General features: G+C 43.3%; 1 protein-coding gene across 1 annotated transcript in view; it reads right to left on the reverse strand.

The window, feature by feature from the left end:
- LOC122808678 (alpha-2-macroglobulin-like) overlaps positions 1 to 24,305 on the reverse strand; it is a 2,073,303-nt gene that overhangs the window by 631,800 nt on the left and 1,417,198 nt on the right. The window lies entirely within an intron of this gene.

Here is a 24,305-nt window from a genome sequence, read left to right on the forward strand (position 1 = left end):
GCCTACTTGGCAGACCAGGTGCAGTGGACCATCTTCCCTAGATGATGCTCCCCACCCTATCTGGGAAGCGTCCGTGGTCACCATGGCCTGTGGCTGTGGGGGAACAAAGGGTTGGATCTATGTTAGTTGAGTGGAATGAATCCATCAGGAGAGATCACTTTTACAGGTGTCTGTAATGAGAATCTGGCAGGACACAGGTTGTTGGAGAACTGACCACTGTGCAGTTAATAGACATTCTGGTATTTGCATGTCACTCACTAGCAGAACCAAGGTGATAGCTGCTGCCATTGATCCCAGAGCCTGTAGGATGTAACAGGCAGCTAACATCTTGTTTTGAAGCAGCTTGTGAGTTTGGCGTCTGATTGTCTGTACCTTGGAGGATGGCAGTTTTGCAATCATCTGACTCGTATCTATGACCGCTGCTAGAAATTCTAGTGTTTGAGAAGGTTCCAACTGAGATTTTTCATAATTTATGGTCATGCCTAGCTCTGTACATGTGTCAATAGCAGAGTCCCTTGTTTGGATAAGTAAATGCCTGGTTGGGGTGGAAATAAGCCAGTCATGTAAATATGAAAACAAGCAGAATCCTTTTTGTCTCTGGTGAGTTGCTACTGCTGGCATGCATTTGGTGAACACTCTGGGGGTGGCAGTGAGACCAAAGGCCAGTGCTGTGAATTGATAATGACTGGCTCCCACATGGAAGTGTAAGTGCCTTCTGGATTGCTTGTCCATCTTTATATGTAGCACACATCCTGAAGGTCTATGGAGTACATTCAATCACCCTGTTCCAAAAAGGGAAGTATGAACTGTACCATGACCATTTGGAACTGCTGGCGTCAAACTGACTTGTTTAGTCTGCAGAAATCCACTATTGCTCTCCTGTCCCATTTTCTTTGGAACTAAAAAGAACCATGAGTAAGTTCTAAATCCTATCTGAGGGAACCTCTTGAATGACTCTTTTGTAGAGCAGTTTTTGCATCTGAATGACTGCATGATCCCTTTGACTAGGTGGAACATCTGGGATTTTTTTGTTTGTGAGAGTTGGGCAGAGAAAAGGGATTATATAACCTCTGAATATTATCCACTGCACCCATACATCAGTGGTTATGTTTAGCCAGGCACTCCAGCAGGGATAGTCGACCTGATTGCCTCCAGAGCCGGGCAATCAGACCTCCTTTCAGGAGTGTTGGAAGGGTTTTGCCAAAGAAATGTCTCTGGATCCTTGATTTTTCCCCCCTCTGCCTCTGGTGGAGCTCTCTCCACATGTGTCATGATAGGACCCTTATGATTTTTGAACCACATTTTGCCACCACCTCTTTGAGTCTTTGGATATGGTCTCCGAAGGGTGAACGAATGTATGCCCATGGCAGAAAGGGTCTTATCCACCTTTTTACACCTGGATAGTGTATCTTTGACCTTGGGACCAAAAAGGGATGTGCTGTCAAATGAAGCATTGATGAACAAAGACTTAAAAGACTCCACAAAGTCACATACAGGCATGCCTCCTCATAGATATTTTTATTTATCATTTGCTAACCAGTAAAGTCTGACTTGGAATGAAGCCAACCTTCAATGGAAGCCTGGGGAGAAATACTCCAGACACGTCTTTGTAATGTATGAGGAAACCGAAGCACCAGGTGGAAACCCACATGAACACAGGGAGGACATGCAGACTCCACATAGAAGACACCCCAGTCAAGAATCAAACTGAAGAACCTCTTGCTGTGAGGCAATAACGCTACCACTGTGCTATTCTACTGCCTGAACCCACTGATCTGCTTCTTCCCTCAGCTGCATGGAGATGAGCCTCATGGAAGAGTTAGCTATAGAATATAGGGTTGCCAGCTAGGAAGTAACCTTTTCTTGCACCCCTTCAGCTATGGCTCCCTCAAAGGTTTCTGTGAGGTCCTTGATCAGATCTCTCTGAAGTCTAGTAAAATGGGAAAGGTAATTCAGCGACCATAAGGCAAAGGTCACTGAAGAGAAAACTCACTTCCTGCATCTATCCATCATCCTAGAATCCTTTTTAGAGAGATGAATAGTGGAATGTTCTTCTGGGAGTTCCTTTTTGTTAGCTGCTGCCATAAGCATGGCATCTACTGCAACCCCATTAGTCCAAAACTTTTTGTCTTCTGGTACGGTAATTATTTTGCTAGGTCTCCTGGGAGTTGGTTCAGTGGAGTCTGGGTTCTCCCACGTCCACAGAGAACTCAAGTCTATGAGCTCATCAATGAGTGGAGTCATCCAGGAGGTAGACAGTCGGTATCCAGGGTCACCAGGTACACTGACTCCTCAGAAGAAGGATTACTGGACTGCCAGCCACCTCTTATTTCAAGATCTCCAAGATGTCCCTGAAGGAAACATCCTCAGGAGGTGACCATGTGGATCCTCCTCCCTCATCAAGGTCACTGCCTTCCATGGCTGACTCCTTGGTGGAGTCCAAATGTTTCCTCTTGCAAGTCCTCTTCCGAGAAACCTCCTCAATGGGATACTCTGGGGGAGGTATAAGAAGAGGTGGGGGTACCCTTATGGGTATCCTGGGGCCTACATACTCGCTGTGAAATGTCATGGTCAGAATAGGTGCACAAGGGCTGCTGATGGGAAGACTGTAGTTCCAAGGATGGTGGTGTCTTCTTAGCTGCAGAGACAGCTACAGACCTCTCTGAACCCCAAAGGCTGACCACTCCTAAGTTGAGAAGGACCCTGGATCCGACAGGCCACTCCTATGGATCTGAGACCTCTCAAGCTCCGAAGATGGCATGCTCGGGGTCAAAGACAGAGCCAAGCTGACCTGTGCAGAAGCCCTGAGGTGCATCAATTGCTCAGAAGGTATCAGATTCAATGAACCAGTGGACCGCAAGGCTTGCTATGGCTCAGAAAGCTCTCCACCTCTGAAAATTCCAAGGAGCTGTGAGCAAAGGCCTGATCTGAAGAAAGAGAAATTCTCAGATCCGAGCTGGAAGACACCAGGCATGTCAGATCCGATAGCTCTGAAGCTTGGCCTGAAGTTAGAGGAGGAACCAATGGTGGGGTGGATGGCTTTGATGAATCATGGACCTTATGGGTAGGAGCTGATGGGGACTTAGTAATGCCTTGCGCCCACAACATCTTCTGGACCATCCATTCCATGTCTTCTTCTGTAAGGCTTTTGGTACAGTAGGAAGAGGAAGAAGATGGAGACTTGGGTCTACTAAGAAAAGGGGATGGTACTTTCAATAGGACTGGGTCTATAGATGGAGAATATCTGGTCCTTGGCAGAGACACAATTGGTTTGAAGGGGCTAGTGGTCAGAACTGAGTTCAAGGGTTCTGACCCATCTTTGTCAGACTGACTTGGAGCTGGAGAAGCTGAATCTAAGATAGACCTGCTCAGGTCAGATTGATCTGACCGAGCTGCTTGCTCAGATGTCTTGGATATTATGGCCTTTGGCTCCAAGGAGTGTCTAACCGAGGAAGGCCTCTTCTTCCCTCTGTCAGAACTCTTGGATGAAGAAGAAGTGGGGCTCGATTGTGCCAACCAAGATTTTCCAGAAGACTTGGGGTTACTGTCAGAAATGGCCTCTCCAAAGGAAGATGGCAACATGCCCCTTAAAAATCAATTTATTTTTCCTTTCAACCAGGGCCTTGTATATGAAAGAATGGCAAATTGAACAATCCTCCTTTAAAAGGAGTGGGTCCAAACAGTAAACACACAAACTGAGTGATTCACTGAAAGGAATCTAGTGACCACAGTAAGAACATTTCTTAAAACCAGCTCACTTCAGATTTCTCAGCCATGGATAAGAATGGCAGAACACACACACACACACACACACACACACACACACACACACACACACACACACACACACACACACACACACAGTACACACACACTTGCACAAGCAAAAGGAGAGAGAACTCCAACAAAAAAGCCAGAAATTGAGATATGTGTGTGTGTGTGTATATATATATATATATATATATATATATATATATATATATATATACACACAGATAGATTTTATATATATATATATATATATATATATATATATATATATATGTGTGTGTGTGTGTGTGTGTGCCAGAAGAGAATTACTTTCTATTTTAATATCAGAAACCAAAAGTCCAATCCATGTGCTAAGGTATTTTCTCAAAGTATTTACAATCCTTTGATTTGCTCTGTTAGTGTTACAGGGTTTACTATCACAATGCCGACGTGCACTTGCACGGCTATGAAGTATTCGAACAACAGATGTTCGAATACTTCATAGTTCAGCAGGTGATGTGAGCGAACGTTACCATTGCGAATGGACTGTGCATTCGCAATTCTAACGTTCGCTCATGTGAGGGGATTGCGGTACAGTGCGGTTAGGGAAATACATCCCTTTCCTCACTGTAGTGTGATCTCGGAGTTGGAATATTAAGTTGGGGGGGTGGGCACAGCCCCTCAGTGCAGGGGGGCACAGCCCCCCTGCATAACAGTGTGTTTAGGCTAGGTAGGTAGGTAGTTACGGGATGGGTGGGAGTGCTGTGTATTGCCGTAAATGTCGCGAGCGACATTTTCGGCAATACACAGCTGTTTTCGACTTTAGGTTAATTCGGAAATGTTTATTTCCGATGTATAAATTTGAAATTGCAGACATGATTTATTCTGATTTTCGAATTTATGATAGTAAACCGTGTTAGAGTTGTCTCTGGGTTACCTATCCTTGAGTTCAGATAGATGTTGTTCATGTTTCACTGTTGCAGTCCTGACTTGTGGGGTTTCCTGCCATGAAAGTCCTTAGCTGGCCCGACTACCAGAGAAAAAACACCCCTCATCCAACAGCTAGTGGATGCCCTGACTGATGTCAGTACACTTGGGTATAAAAGGAGCAAGCCAGAATCAGGATTTCACTGTCTTCTTGCATCCGAACCTGAAACAGAGTTACAGTCAGTGCATTGGTCAGTCCATACCTGAGAGAAGTCTTCAGAATGTTAAGTAAGTCATTGGGGAGCCCTTTCTACATTTTTGATGCATGTCAGAGAAAGTGAATAATTATCTCCATTGTGGTAAATAGATTCCACACCGATGATTCCAATCATTTTGTGTCACCTATTTAAGACCAGATCACAATGTGCCCAATTGCTGTTTCTGTGCTTGTTTCAACTCTAGGACTATTAGACATAGGGTCAAGATTTTAGCTAGGCACCTTCGCACAGCATCAGGTTCTCAATATCTGATGGTGTTCACTAGTTGATCTGAGGCTGGCTTCCCTAATTGTAAAAGGGAAAAGGAAAAATGACCCAGACTTAGGATCTCAGATGTCAATCACTCTCCATGAGCTAGTTCTCCCAGGCTTGTGATGACTGAAGAAGGCAAGGTGCTTTCTCAGCCCCTTCCCATGACTGAAGTGGTGACGCAGGCCTCTATCAAGACCCATTTGGACTCTGATATGCCATTGGGTCCCTCAACTTCTGCACATGCGTTAGGACTTGGTTCTTTGGTCAGTCCGGGGCTGCTCTGCAGGTCTTGGAGTCTGATGAACATACTTTAACCGGTGATGCTTCCTTGTGGTGTCAACTCACGCCAGCTGCACATTCCTCAAGAGAGACTGGAATTTGACTTGTGGATATACCTAGACCCAAACCAAGAACACCCAAAAAAGGGTACTTCTTCTTTGACTATGCCTAGATCTACCAGCTTCCACACACAGAGTTATCAGCAGGATTTAGTTATACTAGCTGAAGATTTAATTTCCCTAGATCCAGGCAACCCCCTATTGAGTCACTACTTCAAAAATCCTTTCTGACCCTTTTGAATCAGCTGAAGATTCTGACCAGCAGGAATCTGTTTCTGATGAGGGACCCTCCTTGACTTCCTTCGAGGAGTTAGATTCTGAGGAAAACCTGGCTTCTGCTTCCTCTGAAGACATATCAATACCATTCCCCATTCTGGTATTATAGACAAGCTCACCAGCCTGAACATAAACCCCTACGTCATTAGATGGATTGCCAATTAGCTCACAGATAGAACCCACATGGTGAGAGTTGCAGGTTCTAGGTCCGACTCTAAACTGGTTACAAGTGGCGCCCCCCAAGGCTCAGTCCTGGGACCCTCCTGTTCAGTATATACTTCTCAGAGATACAGGCAAGCACAGGAGGACTATGGCTGACCAAGTTCGCAGACAACTGAAAACGGGGGGCCATAATTGACTCTCTGGCTGATACAGATATCTTCCAGAAGGGTTTCACTGAGACAGATACCTGGTGTCAAAACCATGGCCTCAAGCTAAATGCCAAAAAGTGCATAGTCATACCCTTTGGAAAAAACAAAGTACCCATGAACTACCACATACGTGGTAGTCCCCAAAATACAGAAAATGTAATAAGGAATCTGGGGACCCAAGTAGATAATAATCTCTCCTTTGATAACCATATTGCCCAGGTAGTTAGAAAATCCTTCTATTTGGCCCACCTAATCATAAAAGGGTTCACATCTAGAACAAAAAAGGTTATTGTGCCCCTCTACTTATCACTCATCAGACCCATCATAGGGTACAACACCTCATTTGGGATGTACCTTACAAGACACCTGCAACAGATGGAAAGACCACAGAAGTACCTCACCAAGAGGATTACTGGTGTCAAAGAGATGCCCTATGTAGCCCGACTGAAGAAACTCCAGCTGTACTTGGCTGCATACCGCTTACTCAGAGGTGATCTCTGCCTGACATACAAGGCCATGTCCAACTAAGAATTGATGGACATGCTCCACCTAAAAAAAAAAAACAAATCCCCAAGAGCCACACGCTCTAGAGATCTAAACCTCACCACAACGATAAATAGGACGTGCTGGAGGGATAGATTCCTGTCCCAGAGACTTCCCATGCTTTGGAACAGGATTCCAATCTACATTAGGCAGAGCCCCTCACTAACACTCTTCAAGAGAAACCTTGATGAGTGGACGGGAAACAGAAAATTTACCCCAGGGATCACAGCAGTGGCTCTGCTGGACAGAGGCACAGGGAACTAATGGCTCTGCTGGACAGAGGAACAGGGAACAAATCTAAGGGGGTGGCAAAAGTCAACACATTCTGGCTAGGCTTATAGATGCCTCGGGTAGATAACCTAGTACTTACCTATGAACCTATGAACCTATATCCTTTGAGAAAACTCTTCATGCCATGAGGGAGCATTTTTAGTGGGAAGCCCAGGATTATCCAAAGATCAAGAGGAGGATTAGGGAATTTCTTAACCTGCCGGAGCACAGAACTCTTGCAATTCCTCTTGTTTTAGAGGTTGTAGATTATGTTTTCCTGGATTCCTCTTCCAGACTCTCTCCCTCCAGCCCCTCAAAATCCAGACAGGTTTTATAGGGTTCTGAACTCTCATAAACTTCTCTTCAAGAACCCTTCTGCTGATCCACAGGTTGTGACCCCAGGACCCAAAGAAATCACAGCTAGCCCCTTCAAAAAAACCCTGCCCACTGATAAAGAGAGGAGGGCTCTTGAAAGATTTGGGAATAAGGTTTATACCTCTGCCACCCTAGCTATGAGGGTCTTAACCATTAAGTCTACATGACTAAATACCAGCAGACGATTCTGGATTAACTGAACCAAAAAATTACAACCATTAAGAACAAAAATCTTTCCAAAGAATTACTGGACACTAACTCCAGCTTTCAAGTTGCTAGGCATTCTCTACACTGTGGCTATAATGCTATGGAAGCTTCCAGCTAGGCTGCAGCTACTGGTTTTGTTATTAGAAGACATGCATAACTAAGGAAACAATCCCTCCCTGAGCATATCAAGTCTAATATTTTGGATGCACCCCTGGACAAGGATTTCCTCTTTGGGCCTAAAGCTGAGGTTGTACTTAGAAAGATGGAGGACAAAGCGAAATCTATGCAAACTGTTAAAGACTTCCTATAGGTCCAGCCTCCTAGATTCAGTAGAAACTATCCCTCTAAACAGTGGTCCATTCCTTCAGAATCCAAAACCAGGCAGAAAAAGCCATAAAGGGAAAGGACTCAAAGGCAAAAACCAACAAAGACCCAGGGAGTGGATTTCAGACACTTCCAGACAAGCAAGTTCTAGGCCTCAGGCCCTTGGCAGAGAGCAACAATGACTCATTCATACCAGTCTCTCTGACCCCCTTCCCTCCCCTCCCTTCCACTCCCCTCACAAGACTAGGAGAAAAATTATCCCTTTTCAAAGAAAATTGGTTTCTCATCACTTCAGACAGGTAGGTCATAAACATTATTTCAAATGGATACATATTTAGTTTCAAAGGGCCACTAAAGCATTCTGGCTATCTAGACATTCCCCCAAACCAAAGGACAGAGGTCCTTTCCCAAATACAGAATTTGTGCTCCCAGTCCTCAGTGAAACCAGTTCCAGAATACCAAAAAGGAAGGGATTTCTACTCCAGGGTATTCCTGGTTCCCAGGAAGGAAGGTTCTTGGCATCCCATCCTAGACCTCTCTGCCCTCAATCAATTCCTGCTGGCTCTAAAATTTAAAATGTTAACTCTTCAAAAAATTTTATCCATGATATCTCCACAGGCCTTCATAGTCACCCTGGATCTAAAAGACTCCTACTTGCACATTCCCAGAGAGGAATCACACTGAAACTTCTTATACATCAGAGCAGGCAGTAATTATCAATTTTGTGTTCTGCCTTTTGGCTTGTCTAACACTCCTAGGGTCTTCACAAAGTGCTTAACTACTCTAATCGACTTTTGCGAACCAGAGGAGTCAAAATTTACCCCTACCTGGATGGTTGCTTCATACAGGCCACAGGCCTTTCAAAACTCCACTTAGATTTGGTGTTTACCTAGCATCTCTTGACCTCCCTGGGTTTCACCTTAAATCATTACAACCGGGATTGTTTTTCTGAGGGTTCTACTGGATTCTTCCTTAAAAAAGGCCTTCATACTTCCGGAGTAAGTCTCTTTACTGACACTGTACTTCGTAAAGATCACAGGAAGACAATGATTCATAGCAAGACAGTTCCTCAGAGCACTGGACAATATGGCATCCTGCATCCTCATGGTTCCCCTGGCCAGGCTACACACGAGGAAACTCCAGTGGTACCTTAAAAATGTGTGGTGCCAGCATGCACAGCCCCTCTCAACCAAGGTACAGCTGATTCCTTGCCTTAAGGAGGAATTTGCATGGTGGCCACAAGCTTGTGCTCAGAACTAGGGCCTTCCTTTCAGTGTCATCCCCCAAGAGCAAACCTTCACCATAGATGCCTCAGAGACAGCTTGGGGAGCCCATTTCAATCACTTCTAGAACCAGAGAAAGTGGGAAAATCAGTTCAAAGACAAACACATAAACTTAAAAAACTTATTGCAGTTCAAAAAGGACTGGTAGCATTCAGAAAAAAATGGAAACCAGGAGTTCTGTTTGTAAAGACAGACAACACAACAGTCATGTAGTATACAAACAAGCAAGGGGCAAACACTACTTCCCTCTCTGTCACCTAGCAATGCAAATTTGGGAGACTGCTCACTCTCTGGGGTTACACTTTTAGGTGTAATATATGCCAGATGTGCAAAGCCTTCTAGTGGATCACCTCAGCAAAAAGCTGATGGACCCCTATGAATGCCATCTGCATCGGGAAACATTTCTCAGCATAGCCCAGAAATGGAGAGATCCTCATACAGACCTCTTTGCCAACAGGGAAAATACTCAACTGAAAGAATTCTGCTCCAACAGAGTCTTACCATCAGCCTGGAAGACAGATTAATTCTTTTTTCCTTGGACTCACATTCTCATGTATGCACCACCCCCCCCCATCTCTGCTCCTGAGTGCTTCAAAAAATATAGGAAGAGGGACCAAGGACAATACTGATAACCCCAGACTGGCACAGATAACACTGGTATGCTCTGTTACTCAGCTTAGCCATTGAGAAATCATGGCAGTTACCTCAGAGAGTGGACCTTCTAACCCAGGACAAGGGAAAGATTGTGTATCACAACCTGCAGACACTCAAACTCTCAGCTTGGATAATTCCACAGCATCCAGGACAGATCCTGCCCAGAGCAAGCAGATTCAATACATTCTTAAAGAGGCCAGAAGGCCCAGTTCTAGGAAATCAGCTAAATGGAGAAGATTTTCTATTTGTTGTGAACAACAGGGCCACAATCCTCTCTTAACCAAGATCCCTATCATCCTAGATTACCTGGCTAATCTGGTTGACAAGGGCTTATCTTATTCCTCCATTAAAATTCATGCCTCTGCCATTTTGGCCCATATCATTGTTCTACCTAATGTCTTCTCTCACCCCCTTCTCTGGCAGTTTTTTAGGTGTGATTCACATCAGGCCACCCAGGAGACAACCACCTCTTCTATGGGAGCAAAATTTTGTTCTGGAAAAACTGACCCTGTTTATTTTCAAAAAAGAGGCTTCTGCTAACTTAAAGATTATAACTTGGAAAATTGCCCTTTTGTTGGTAATCACTTCTGCTAGAAGAGTCTTGGAGGACTAACCTTCCTTTATGCCCAAGTTAGTGACAGACACCTACATTTGCGGAGGCTCTCAAAAATCTGCTTAAGCAACAGAGACCTCCAAAGCAGAAATGCATGCAACCTCCACCCCACAACACAACCTAAATGACACATAGCCCACAAACTCAGTGTGCCGCACAACCACAGCCCATAAGGCATAACAACATACCAAACACTTTAATCATAGGTGACTCTATAGTCAGTCACACTGATGCTCCACTCACCAGGCTAAATAAGGAGAAAGTTACTGTCAGCTGCCTGTCGGGTGCCAGGATCTGCCACATAATGCACGCACTCAGGTCACTCCACAACAAGTACAAATATGACTCTGTCACTGTCCATGTTGGGGTGAATGACCTGAGACATACCTCCCTGGGCTACATGAAAAGAGACATGGAGGAGCTCTCCGATCTTGTAGCCCAGGCAGGAATGACACTAGCCCTGAGTAACATCCTGCCATCACCCAGAATGATAACACAGTACAAGGACAAAATGATTGACTTCAACAATTAGCTAAGCTTCTAGTGTCATTCTAAGAGGATCCAGTATCTGTCTGCCTGTGATGACATATTCGACAGACCACGATGCTTTGCCAGAGATGGCCTGCACCTGTCGCCCATGGGATTCTGGATACTGGCTAAGGCTCTTGCCACCCCTATTGTGCCTTTTTTAGGCAAGGTTCAAATGAGAAATTCACCACTGTAACAGGTACAAGCAAGCAAAACCTGAGGATAATGCTACTCAATGCTAGAAGTCTAAACCTCAAAATGCATTCACTCGAGGCACTCCTTAAAATGGAGAACATCGACAACTGTGCAGTGACAGAGACCTGGTTCAAGAATTCAGAGAGTACCCCTACATTACCAGGCTATAATTCATACCACACCTTTCGGCCACCTAACCTGGACCAAAACACTAAAGGTGGAGACGTGTCCATATTCATTAAGGATATCCACACCTCCAGGCTAGTTGCTCACCATAATGCATCCGAGATTATCCAAGTGCAACTAACTCTGGGCAGGACCGCAATCCAAATTGTAACTTGCTACAGATCCCCCACCATGCCCCAGGATTCCCACTCCTCATTTCTTGATATACTGGAAAATATTAGGGTACAACCCAACACCCTAATTATGGGTGATTTTCAACTACCCCACCATTAACTGGGAAAACTACTCATGTACCAACTCTTTTGCTCAACATTTTCTGGAATTCATAAATTCCAACACCTTGGATCAACTTATCCACACCCCCACCAGGGGAAACAATATCCTAGACCTGGTCATTACCAACATGGGCAACCGGTGTTCCACACCAGTGGTCAATTCCTTGTTGGTCAGATCCGACCACAAGCTAATCAGACTAGACATCCACTTCCAGCCCCCAAACCCCATTAGGGAAACCACCATAAAATATTTCTCCAAAGCCAACTTTACGCTTCTTAAGACTGAAGTGGCAAACTTCACGACACCCATGCAGATGGACAACAGAGGTACGACTGCTGAATCCTACACAAATTCACTTTATAAGCACTTACACAAGTGCATGCATCGTGCTATCCCTAACAGAACCAAGATGCTATCCTGCAAAAAAGGAAGCCAATCTGGTGGCCTGCTGCCATAAACAAACTCTACAATAGAAGAAAGAAACTGTTGCAAAAAAGAGTAAAATCCCAAGACTGGAAGAACTCCCTGATCAGCCTCAGTAAGAAGCTGAGATCCCTCATAAAATCCTCCAAAGCTAGTTATGAAAACAAAATCGCCACTGATTCTAAAGACAACCACAAAGCATTCTATAGCTATGTCAAGAATCTCGATGGCAACACTCAGATCTGCTCTGAGTTACAGCACAATGGCACTAAATATACAGAACCAACCAATACTGCCAACATCCTGGCAGACAGGTTCAGTGCTAACTTTAGTCCCCCTCACCCCCTAAAGGGCCCATCTCTATACCGGAAGAATGCAAAGTTCCTGTAATCATGGCTACATAGGTAAAAATCATACTCTCCAAAGCCAAGAACACAGCATCCATGGGACCTGACAACATCACATGCTGCGTTCTACATGAACTACAGAATGAAATGGCACCCCACCTAAACACCATGTTCAACCACAGCTTCACCTCAGGCTTTGTGTCCACTGAATGGTGCACAGTGATGGTTATGCCACTCCACAAAGAGGAAGCCACCACGGACCCCGGGAACTACTGCCGCATTAGCCTAATGAGCATCCATGGAACTTATAAACAAAGACATTGGTAATCTCCAAACTCAGGACCCCACCCAGTTCCAGGTTTGTAAAAGGCTGATCATGTCTCCTAAACCTGACTGACTTCTTTGAAGCAGTCACCAAAGGTGTAGACGAGGGTAAGGTGGTTCACACAGCCTATCTAGATTTTGCCAAGGCATTTGACACCATCCCCCACTCTGGAATTAAAGTTAAACTCACTAAACTAGGTATAAATCCCTGTTATAAGATGGGTTGCCAACTGTCTCACTGACAGAACCCACACTGTAAAAGTAGCAGACTCCAAATCCGACTTCAGACCAGTGACAAGTGGAGTACCACAGGGTTCAGTCCTGGCTCCTCTCCTGTTTGTTATCTACTTTTCTGAAGTACAGTCTATCACAGAAGGTCTTTGGCTAACGAAGTTCACAGATGACTACAAACTAGGAGCCATAACTGAAACTCCTAACGATGTGGACATCCTACAAAAGGGCCTCACTGAGACAGATGCCTGGTGTCAAAGCCAAGGCCTCAAGCTCAATGCCAAAAAGTGCAATGTCATCCCCTTTGGAAAAAAACTCTGTACATATGAGCTACCACATAGGTGGTAGTCTACTTAACACCAAAGGTGTGATAACAAACCTTGGGGCACAGGTGGACAGTAGTCTCTCCTTTGATAATCACATCACCACAGTAGTCAGGAAATTCTTCTACGTGGCACACCTCATCACAAAAGGTTTCTCATCCAGGAAAAAAGAGGTCATTGTTCCCCTCTACTCGTCACTCATTAGACCCATTATAGAGTACAATGCCCCTTTTGGTACGTACCTCACAAGAGATCTACAACAATTGGAAAGGCCACAAAAATACCTCATAAAGAGTATTACTGGCCTCAAATAGATGCCCTATGCAGACCGTCTCAAAAAACTGAAACCTTACTCCGTCTCATATCGTCTACTCAGAGGCAATCTCTGCCTAACATACAAAGCTATGTCAAACCCAGAGCTGTTGGGCATGCTCCACTTAAAGAAATCCCAATCCCATTGAGCTACATGCTCTAAGGACCTAAATCTTGTCACCAGAATAAACAGAACATGCTGGAGGGATAGATTCCTGTCCCAGAGACTTCCCATACTCTAGAACAAACTACGTATCTATATCAAACAAAGCTCCTCCTTAGCACTCTTCAAGAAAAATCTTGATGATTGGATGGGAAATAGGAAATTCACCCCGGGAATCACATCTGTGGCTCTGCTCGACAGGGGCACAGGAAAATTATTTTCTTGGGTGGCAAAAGGCAGGGTACCTTTTTGGCTAGGCTTGTATAGGCCCTAGGGTCGATAGCCTAGTACCTACCTATGAACCTCATTAAATCAAGCCATTCACCTGCCTATCTTCTTTCCTGATCCACAAAACCAGGGAGAAAATAATTACTTTTTTTCCTTGGATGTACATAGGCAGTTCTGTTACTATCTTGACAGAACTAAGACTTTGAGAAAACCAGACCAACTGTTTGTGGCCTTTGTCACCAGTTCTGAAGGAAAATCAGTTTACAAACAGACTATCTCCAAATGGATCTCTCACTGTATTTTTTTTTGTTACAGCCATCATGGTAAGAAGCCACCTGATGCTATCAGGACTCACTCTACTAGGGCTACTGATACATCTGCAGCCTTTCTAAAAGGGGTCTTTACAAAGGACATTCTGGAAGCTGCTAGCTGGTCATCTGTGCATGCCTTCACTAAATATTATCACTTTGCAGCTTTTTCCAAGTCCAGAGCAGGATTCACTGCTGCCATTCTGCAGAGCATCCTGTCATCTCCGTAATCTACCTTCCACCCTCCTTCTCAGCTTTTGGAATCATCCCACAAGTCAGGACTGCGATAGCAAAACATGAATAAGATAGTACAGTTGTGTACACTTACCATAAATATAGACATATGAGTGTGCTCACTGCTGCAGTCTTCTTTCACTCCCTCCTTCCCCTATTAGCCTACAGGGTAAGCTGGAACAAGCTTCCTCTCAAACCAAGGAGTCCCACCACATGCCTCTTTCCCTGCTTAGTTTCTCTATCTCAGGCCTTTCACTTTGGGACCAATCTTGAGGGGCTCCTACCTTTGGGGAGGCAAGACAAAAGTGAAATCAATGATGTCGGCTACCTTTATACCAGAGTGTCCTGACGTTGGTCAGGGCATCTGCAAGCTGTTGGAGGAGTGATATTTTTTTCTTTGGTATTTGGGACGGCCAAGCGCTTTCATGGCAAGAGATCCCACAAGTCAGCACTGCAACAGAATACACTCAAACATCTACATTTATGGTAACTGTACACAACTGTACTTTCTTGTGTCATTTGTCCATATTTTAATTGATGTTCCACTACTTCTTCTTACGTTTCCTTTTTAGTAGTCTGCATACTAGTTACATAATGGAAAGCCTGGCTAAAGCATCTTCTATTTCCTGCAGGCTTCTGTTATTTGTCTCTATATATTCCAACAGAAAACCATTTATCTTGAAAATCTCAGAAGGAATTTAGTCAATCTTTCTCTTTAGGGTGATGCAGAATTTTCTTTTTCAGTTGACATAACCATCTGTTTTCCTATCTCTGCTCCACCATGATGGCTTTCAGTCTCCATCTGCATCTTCGCAGTTGTTCTCCTGTTTACTTCACTTTTTCTCTTCTTTGTTGACCTTCTGGATGTCACAGAGACTTCAGATACCAATTTCTGTTAACACTTTATGGTAGTCTGTGGGTGTTACATGTTTTTAACTGTTCTCTGCCAACAGCCCTGCTTTAGCTGGTTCCAGTACCACTACCATTTATGTCTGTGTATTGTAATTTGACACAGCAAATGAAGTTTTAGTTTTAAAATCTATGAAGCTGGCTTTCAGACTTGTTTTCTACTCCATGCCTATACACTGTAATGCCTCTTATTTTATTTTTATTTTATTTATTTTACATTTGTTAACCGGGAAAGTCCGACTGGATATATGTCCATTTTCAGCGGAGGCCCGGGGAGAAAAGCTCCACAGCAACATAAACATAAACAATAGACAAAAACAATGTACAAAAGTATTGGGTTGCTTGAAGAAGTGACGAAAAACATTTTAGAAAATGGAGTCAGAAGTTGACATTACTAATATTGTCATAGGAACCACAAGCTAACATCATTAGTAAGTCGATTAGATAATATAGACCCGTATACAGATACTGTATGTATGTGTGTATGTATATAAATATTATATATATATATATATATATATATATATATATATATATATATATATAGATAGATAGATAGATATAGATATAATTATAAATAGTGAGAAAGTCTCATATTTCTTATTAACTAAATAAAAAAAGTGTTTTGCAAGCTAATTAAGTAGCATAGTGGGTTAACGTTATTGCTGCCTATGTTAAGGGTGTAGCATGTGACACTTTTCCTCTCTTTCTCTTTACTACTGTTATTTGTTTTTAAAGACTTAAGTTTTAACATTTGAGGAGGATCCTTGGTGCTTAGTGGTGGTGCATAGAACTAATGCACTCTATGGGAGTGCTAAAGGTATAGGGTTTGAAGCACTTTAAGTGCCTTTAAAACATGATGTTCCTGTTATCTAATGGTCCCCTTGTCCCTCATCTTTTGTGCTGCAAAATATTTGTTCAATATTTTTTCAGTGCTTTTAAGGTATGGTATACCTGATGTCTTGTGTTGCCCCCACCATGCTCAAGGGGAGTGTTGAGTTATGCTCCCCAAATGCCCACACATTCACTCATTCATGCATATACACACAAACACACACACACACACACACAGCTCCCCCATATGATCACACTCCTCCAAAGAAACCTAACAAAAAAAAACAAAAAAAATGGTCTTTTCCACAGCAGCATACAGTAATTTCCTTTGATTTTCAAGGCACCCCTGTCATATTTCAAACACTAATCCATGTAAAGATAAGGGACTAATGGATACTCATCAGAAATTATCAAAGAGACCTGCAGTATCTTGGCTTGGTGAGGGAACAATATCCTTTTTAGCATTTGCTTCTCATTTCTCCAAGCAGTGAACTATGACCTCTAGCTATCAAAGTCTGCAGACAACTTCAAGTTGGGGATTGTTATTCAGTCACTCTGTGTCACACAGTCCCTCCAGAATGAACTCTCCCTAGTTAATTTTTGTGTACTAAAAATGGGCTTAAACTAAATGCTAAAAAGAGTAGTCTCATCACTTGTAGAAGGCAGTCCCTCCCCTAATCATACTCTACAGACAGTACAACTGTACAAAACAAAAATGCAGTCAGGGACCAAGGTACATGGGTTAATAGCTCCCTCTCTTTTAACTGTCACAAGGCAATGATTGTCAGGAAATCCTTTTATTTAACTAATTTCCAGAGAAATATCACCAAGTTTGAATGAGGTGTATCAGCACTGATTAGGTCAGTTGTCAAGTAAAACTTCCCCTTTGGTATGTATCTCACTACCACGACAAGTTGGAAGTTCTGCCTCTTTATTCTGTGTCTTATAGACTTTTGAGGGGAAAGCTCTGTCTTGCTTACCATGTTATTGGAAACACAGTTATCCTGGATATCCTGTTTTCCCCACAAGTCCAATATCTCAACGAGTACTAAAACCAAAGACCTAAGTGTTTACCTGCAGATAAACAGGAAGTAGTTGAGGGACAGGTTTGTAAACCAGTGCCTCCCAAACCTTTGGAACAAACTTTCTTGAGATGTCAATCTTCCTTTAATGATAAAAGTTACTCTAGAATTGATCACTGGTCCCTCCTTATAGGTTCATAGGTTGGTACTAGGCTATCGGCCCTAAGGCCTATACAAGCCTAGCCATAGCAATTCCCTGGAAATTTTTTCCCACAATATTTACTTCTCTGGGCCCCTGTCTAGCAGGGCGACTGACATGATCTCTGGGGTGAATTTCCTATCTCCCATCCAATCATCAAGGTTCCTTTTGAAGAGGGGCAATGAGGTGCTCTGCTTGACATGTATGAGCAGTCTATTCCAGAGTATAGGGAGTCTCTGGGTCAGGAACCTATGCCTCCAGCACATTCTGCTCATTGTGATGATAAGGTTTAGATCCCTGGAGCGTGTGGCTCTGAGGGATTGGGATTTCTTTAAGTGGAGCATGTCCAACAGCATGGCCTTGTATGTTAAGCAGAGATTGCCTCTGAGTAGACGATATGCCACAGAGTATAGCTGGAGTTTTTTTAGACGGTCAGCATATGGCATCTGCTTTAGGCCTGTGATTCTTTTAGTGAGGTGTTTCTGTGGCCTTTCCAGCTGTTGTAGATGTCTTGTGAGGTACATACCAAATGGGGCATTATACTCTATAATGGGTCTAATGAGGGATGAGTACAGTGGGACAATAACCTCCTTTTTTCTGGATGAAAAGCCCTTAGTGATGAGGTGTGCCACGTAGAAGGATTTCCTGACTGTTGTGGCGATGTGGTTATCAAAAGTGAGACCACTGTCCACTTGTGTCCCTAAGTCTCTCATCACATTTTCGATGTTTAGTTTCCTGCCACCTATGTGGTAGTTCATGGGTACATGCTTTTTTTTCCAAAGGGGATAACTATACATTTCTTGGCATTAAGCTTGAGCCCATGGCTCTGGCACCAGGCATCTGTTTCTGTAAGGCCCTTTTGTAGAATATCCACATCATTTGGGGATTCAATAATGGCTCCCAGTTTGCAGTCATCTGCAAACTTTGTTAGCCAGAGTCCCTTAATGTTGGCCTGTACTTCAGAGACGTAGATGCCAAACAAAAGTGGTCCCAGGACTAAACCATGAGGTACTCCACTTGTCACTTGTCTGGAGCTGGATTTGTTGTCGGCTACTTTTACAGTCTGGGTTCTGTCAGTAAGCCAGTTGGCAACCCATCGAGTGATGTAGGGATTTATGCCCAGCTTAGTAAGTTTATCTATGATTTCAGAGTAGGGGATGGTGTCAAAGGCCTTGGTGAGGTCCAGATAGGCTCTGGAGACCAATTTGAAGAAGTCAATCAGATTCAGGAGACAAGATCGGCCGTTCACAAACCCAAACTGGGTGGGGTCCAGTGTCTGGAGTTGCCAATGTCTTTGTTTATAAGTTCCATGATAATGCGTTCCATGCCCTTGCAGATCAGGCTTGTCAGACTGATGGGACGGTAGTTCCCGGGATCCAAGGCGGATCCTTCCTTGCGGAGCAGGATAACTGTAGCTGTGCGCCACTCAGTGGGCACAAAGCCTGAGGTGAGGCTATGATTAAACATGACACTTAGGTGGGGTGCCAGTTCATTTTTTAGTTCATGTAGTACACAGCCTGGGATGTCATCTGGCCACATGGATGCTGTATTCTTAGCTTTGGAGAGTTCTGTTTCTACCTGTGTGGCTGTGATTATCGGAATTTGGCAATCTTTTGGTATTGAGATGGGCCCTTTAGGGGGTGAGAGGGGAGTGAAGTTGGCACTAAATCGATCTGCCAGGATAATGGCAATATCCTTGGGATCAGTATATTTAATGCCATTCTGTTGTAGCTCAGAGCAAATCTGAGCATTGCCATTTAGATTCTTGACATAACTATAGAATGCCTTGTGGTTGTCTTTGGAATCTTTGGCAATTTTATTTTCGTAACTAGCTTTTGAGGATTTTATGAGGGATCTCAGCTTCTTACTGAAGCTGGTGAGGGAGTTTTTTGCATCCTGGGATTTTCCTCTTTTCTGCAACGGTTTCTTCCTTCTGTTGTATAGTTTGTTTTTAGCAAGAGACCACCAGGTTGGCTTCCTTTTTTTGGAGAAGAGCATCTTGGTTCTATTTGGGATGGTACGATTCATGCACGAGTGGATGTGCTCATACAGTGCCTTAGTGTAGGATTCTGCACTCGAAATTTCAGATCCTGTCTGCGTGGGTGTTGTGAAGTTTGTCACTTCTGACTTCAGTAGCATGAAGTTGGCTTTGGGGAAGTTTTTTAAGGAGGTTTCCTTACTGGGGGGTGGAGGTGGGATGTGGATGTCAAGGGTGATTTTCTTATGGTCAGACCTGACCAATGAGGGGGTGACCACTGGTGTGGAGCATCTATCTCCAATGTTGGTAATGACCAGGTCTAGGATATTTCAGCCTCTGGTGGGACAATGGATTAGTTGATCCAGGGCGTTGGAATTTATGAATTCCAAGAACCGTTGGGAAAAGGAGTAGGTACCTGAGTAGTTTTCCCAATTAATGGCAGGGTAGTTGAAATCACCCAGTATTAGGGTGTTTGGTTGTATCTTAATATTTTCCAGTATGTTTAGTAAGGTGTAGTGAGAATCTTGGGGTATGGTGGGGGATCTGTGGCAAGCTTCAATTTGGATTGCAGTCTTACCTAGTGTTAGCTGCACCTAGAAAATTTCAGATGCATTGTGTTGGGCAACTAGCCTGGAGATGTGAATATCCTTGGTGAATATGGACACCCCTCCACCTTTAATGTTTCGGTCTTGGTTTTCTGGCCGAAAAGTGTGGTAAGAACTGTAGCCTGGTATTGCAGGGGTGCTCTCTGGAGCCTTGAACCAGGTCTCAGTCACTGCACAGATATCGATGTTCTCCATTTTTAGGAGTGCCTTGAGAGAGTGCATTTTGAGGTTTAGACTTCTAGCATTGAGTAGCATTACCTTCAGATTTTGCATGCTTGTATCTGTTACGGTGGTGGTTTTATCCTTTGAACCTTGCCTAAAAAGGCACTATAGGGGTGGCAAGAGCTTTAGCCAGTAACCTGAATCCCAGGGGTGACAGGTACAGACCACCTCTGGCAAAGCATCGTGGTTTGTCAATCATGTTTTCCCAGGCAGACAAATACTGGATCCCCTTTGAATGACACCAGAAGCTTAGCCAACTGTTGAAGTCAATCATTTTGTCCTTATACTGTGGTATCATTCTGGGCAAAGGCAGGATGCTACTCAGGGCTAGGGTCATACCTGTCTGGGTTACATGATCCAAGAGCTCTTCCATGTCTCTTTTCATGTAGTCCAGGGAGGTACATCTCAAGTCATTTACTCCAGCATGGACAATGACAGAGTCGTATTTGTACTTGTTGTGGAGTAACTTGAGTGCATGCGTTATGTGGTGGATCCTGGCACCCGACAGGCAGCTGACTGTAATTTTCTCCTTGTTCAGCCTGGTGAGTGGGACATCAGTGTGCCTGACTATACAGTCACCTATGACTAAAGTGTTGGGTACATTGTCTTGCCTTAGGGGATGTTGTTGGGTGGCCCACTGGTGTTGTGAGTTATGTGTCACTTTAGTTGTGACTGGTGTTTGTTTGCATTTCGGCTTCAGAGCTCCTTGTTGCTTGGGCAGGTTAATGTTAAGGGCCTCCGCATATGTGGGTTTAGTGTTGCTATGTGTGGGAGTTGATGGTGTGGGTTTTGAAGGGCTATGAGTTACTAGAGGTGTGGCATGAGGGAAGATACTGCAGAGAGTGAGTGGCTGTAAGACTCGATGGCCTTAGAATATCTGTGACTTTATAAATCATTGAATGTATAGGGCCATAAGATCCCACTAAGCATATGCAGCAGCTTACCTCAACATCATCATGGTTATTCACAGAGAGATATGGACTCTCACTTTCCAAAAGGTTAGGCAGTGTAAGGCTCTCTGAGGCAGGTCTGGCCTACTGTCAGTGCTCCAGATACTTAGGTTGTCTGATAAGACAGGAACTGATTAAACCACAAAAAGAAAAGATTGAAGCAGTAGAGAAATGACCCATACCCCATTCAAAGAAGTAAGGTTTGGACTCGCCAGATACAACAGGAAATTTATCCCAGAATTTGCTACCATAGTCGGTCTCTTATGGACCTCATTAAGAGCAAGACGTAGGAGAAGTTCAGATGGACATCACAGGCTAACATGGCTTTTAAATCGTTTTAAAAAAGCCTCTGTGCTAAGTCAATTCTGTGGCATAGGCTTTTAAATAGTTTTAAAAAAGCCTCTGCTCTAATCCAATTATTTGGCAGCAGTGATAAAATTTGATTCCATGGTGTAGGTAACCCAGGTTTGAACAGTGGCTTCAGTACCTATAGGAGGTGGCCAAGGAGGATGGCAGTGAGCAGCCACTGCCAGCTTGTCTATCATGGGAAAGGGTAGTAGTTCTAGCTCACCACAAGGGTGACACCTATTGGAGTTTGAGCCTGCCAAGTCTGCATTGTCATGGTACAAATACACCACTTAGGGAGGTTCTTGCCAATGCTTCTTGATGTGTGGTAATAAGTGATATGTGTCACCTTCCAAACTTTTTCACCACTGTCTCTCCAATACTTACATCCTTGAGGTGTGGAGAATGAGTGTGGTGGTATCTTTGGATACAGATGGTCCTTCTTCTGACCATGGGAACTGCAGGTCTATCAGTCTCCTTAGTGCTATGTGCAAGGTTTTGGAACCCACTACAACTGAACTAATAGCCAGCAGTATAGATAACCTTATATTCTTGGATACACATCAGTTTGGCCTCTTAAGGCAGATGAAATTGAGCTGACTATAAGAACATTTTGAGCACAAAGCCCTTCAGAACTTTCCTGCAGTTGTAAAAGCAAATGCTGCAACCACGGAGAGGATGGTATATAACTAAAATGAGATGCAAACTTTAATAGCAAATATAAAAGTCACAAAAAATCATAAATAAAACGTGATAAAATATATGTATATGAGCTCTACGATAAGCGCTTTCGACTTGATGCCTTCCTCAGATCTTCTAGAATATTTTATTTGTGCTTTTTTGAGAATGTTTTATTTGTGATTTTTTTGTGACACATTTTATTTGTGATTTTTTGTGACCCACATTTTATATGTGACTTTATGCGACTTTTATATTTGCTATTAAAGTTTACATCTGATTTTATTTATATACCATCCTCTCCGTGGTTGCAGCATTTCATTTTACATTTGTTTGATTTTGTATCTTAATCAAGCCACATTCAGCAGTTTCTGATGTGTTTTGCTGTACTAACTTTCCTGCATGCAGAGAAAAAAAGAGAGAGGGAGTATCAGCCCTAGGAACATAATATATATATATATATATATATATATATATATATATATATATATATATAAAATACACATACAAACACACACAGACAAAAAATGCATCCAAAAAACAAAGGGGATGGAGGGAAGGGCTATTGTAGCAGTGATCATTCGACTATCTGATGTTATGGCAAGTTCAGCTTACACAACTGTACTATGTACCTCGTATTGATCACTGCTGTAGTAGTCTTAGCTACATGGGTAGATTACCATAGCTAACTATACTTGGGAGGTGGAAGGAGAAAGGTCCAGGAGTCCCGTGGAGAATGGTCCTAGAAAAGCATGACCTAGACCAAGAAAAGAAATCCAGCTTACAGTGTTTTGTAAAAGCATACACAGAGGACCAAGTAGCAGCTTCAAGAATACTGCTAAAACCCAACCCTTTCCAAAAAAACATAGAAGAAGCCAAGGTCCTTTTTGAGTGGGCCCTGACTCTGCCTGGAATAGATTTGTCATGGTGAGTATAAAAAAAGGTAATAGCCTTAGACAACCATTTGGAAATACTCTGTTTTGACATCTATTCTCCCTTCATCTTTTGTTCCTTCTTACCTTCACAAGAAATGAACAACTGATCAAATGCGCTGAAAGATTTAGCCCTGTCAAGATAGTACCTGAGTTGGCTGTGGGCATGCAAGGTATGGGTATCTTTTCTCTCTCACTTTTAGGTACAGGAAAGAACACGGGGAGCTGAATAGTTTGACTTAAATAAGATGGATACCACTTTAGACATAAAGGAAGGATTCATTCTCAAAGAAACCCTGTCCTTGTGGAAAATGACGTTGGGTTGACTCCCCATAACAGCTTGCAACTCAGATACCCTTCTTGCAGAGGTCACACAACAGTCAACTGTTTAGGTGGTTCAAAGTTTCTCTAACACAAAAGTAAGAACCCAAGGAGGGGCCACCAGTTTACGTGGAGGCCTCTTATGCAAAACCCCTTTCAAGAACATTTTGACATGCAATTGCCTTGAAAGAGGAGGATCCATGGGCAGATATGCTGAAGTGGATGATAAATGAATCCTGATACAGGAATAACAGAGGCCATAGCATAATAACTCACACAAATATTGTAAAACCAGAGAACTAGCCCTGAATGGGTGCTGGTTGTGTTGTTGGGACCAACAACCAAATATTTTCCATTTGCTAATATATGATGTTCTAGTAGCAGGCTTTATTGCCTCCATTAGTACCTACTGCAGATCCTCATAAAACAGGTGCCTAAAAGGCATTCAGACTGTATCATCCAGACAGTCAGCTGAATATGACTCAGGTTGGTGTGTATCAAATACCCCTGTTATTCTGTGAGTAGGTCCATTCTGTGAGGAAGCTTGTGGTAATTAACCCTGGCCATTTCCAAAAGAAGGGAGAACCATGGTTGCCTGCCCAGAAGGGAGTCTCCATAACGATTCTGGGGGATTTTTTCTGAATCTTCAGAAGTACCCTGGATATTTAGTGGAAAATGTGGAAAGAAATAGAGGTAAATTCCTGTCCAAAGAAAAGAAAAGAAAAGGCATCTGTCTTCTAGGCCTTCTTGTATAGAGCCCTGGAACAGAAT

Source organism: Protopterus annectens, chromosome 8.part0 (assembly GCF_019279795.1).
Source record: "Protopterus annectens isolate FY-2018-M chromosome 8.part0, PAN1.0, whole genome shotgun sequence".
Classification (NCBI taxonomy): Eukaryota; Metazoa; Chordata; order Ceratodontiformes; family Protopteridae; genus Protopterus; species Protopterus annectens.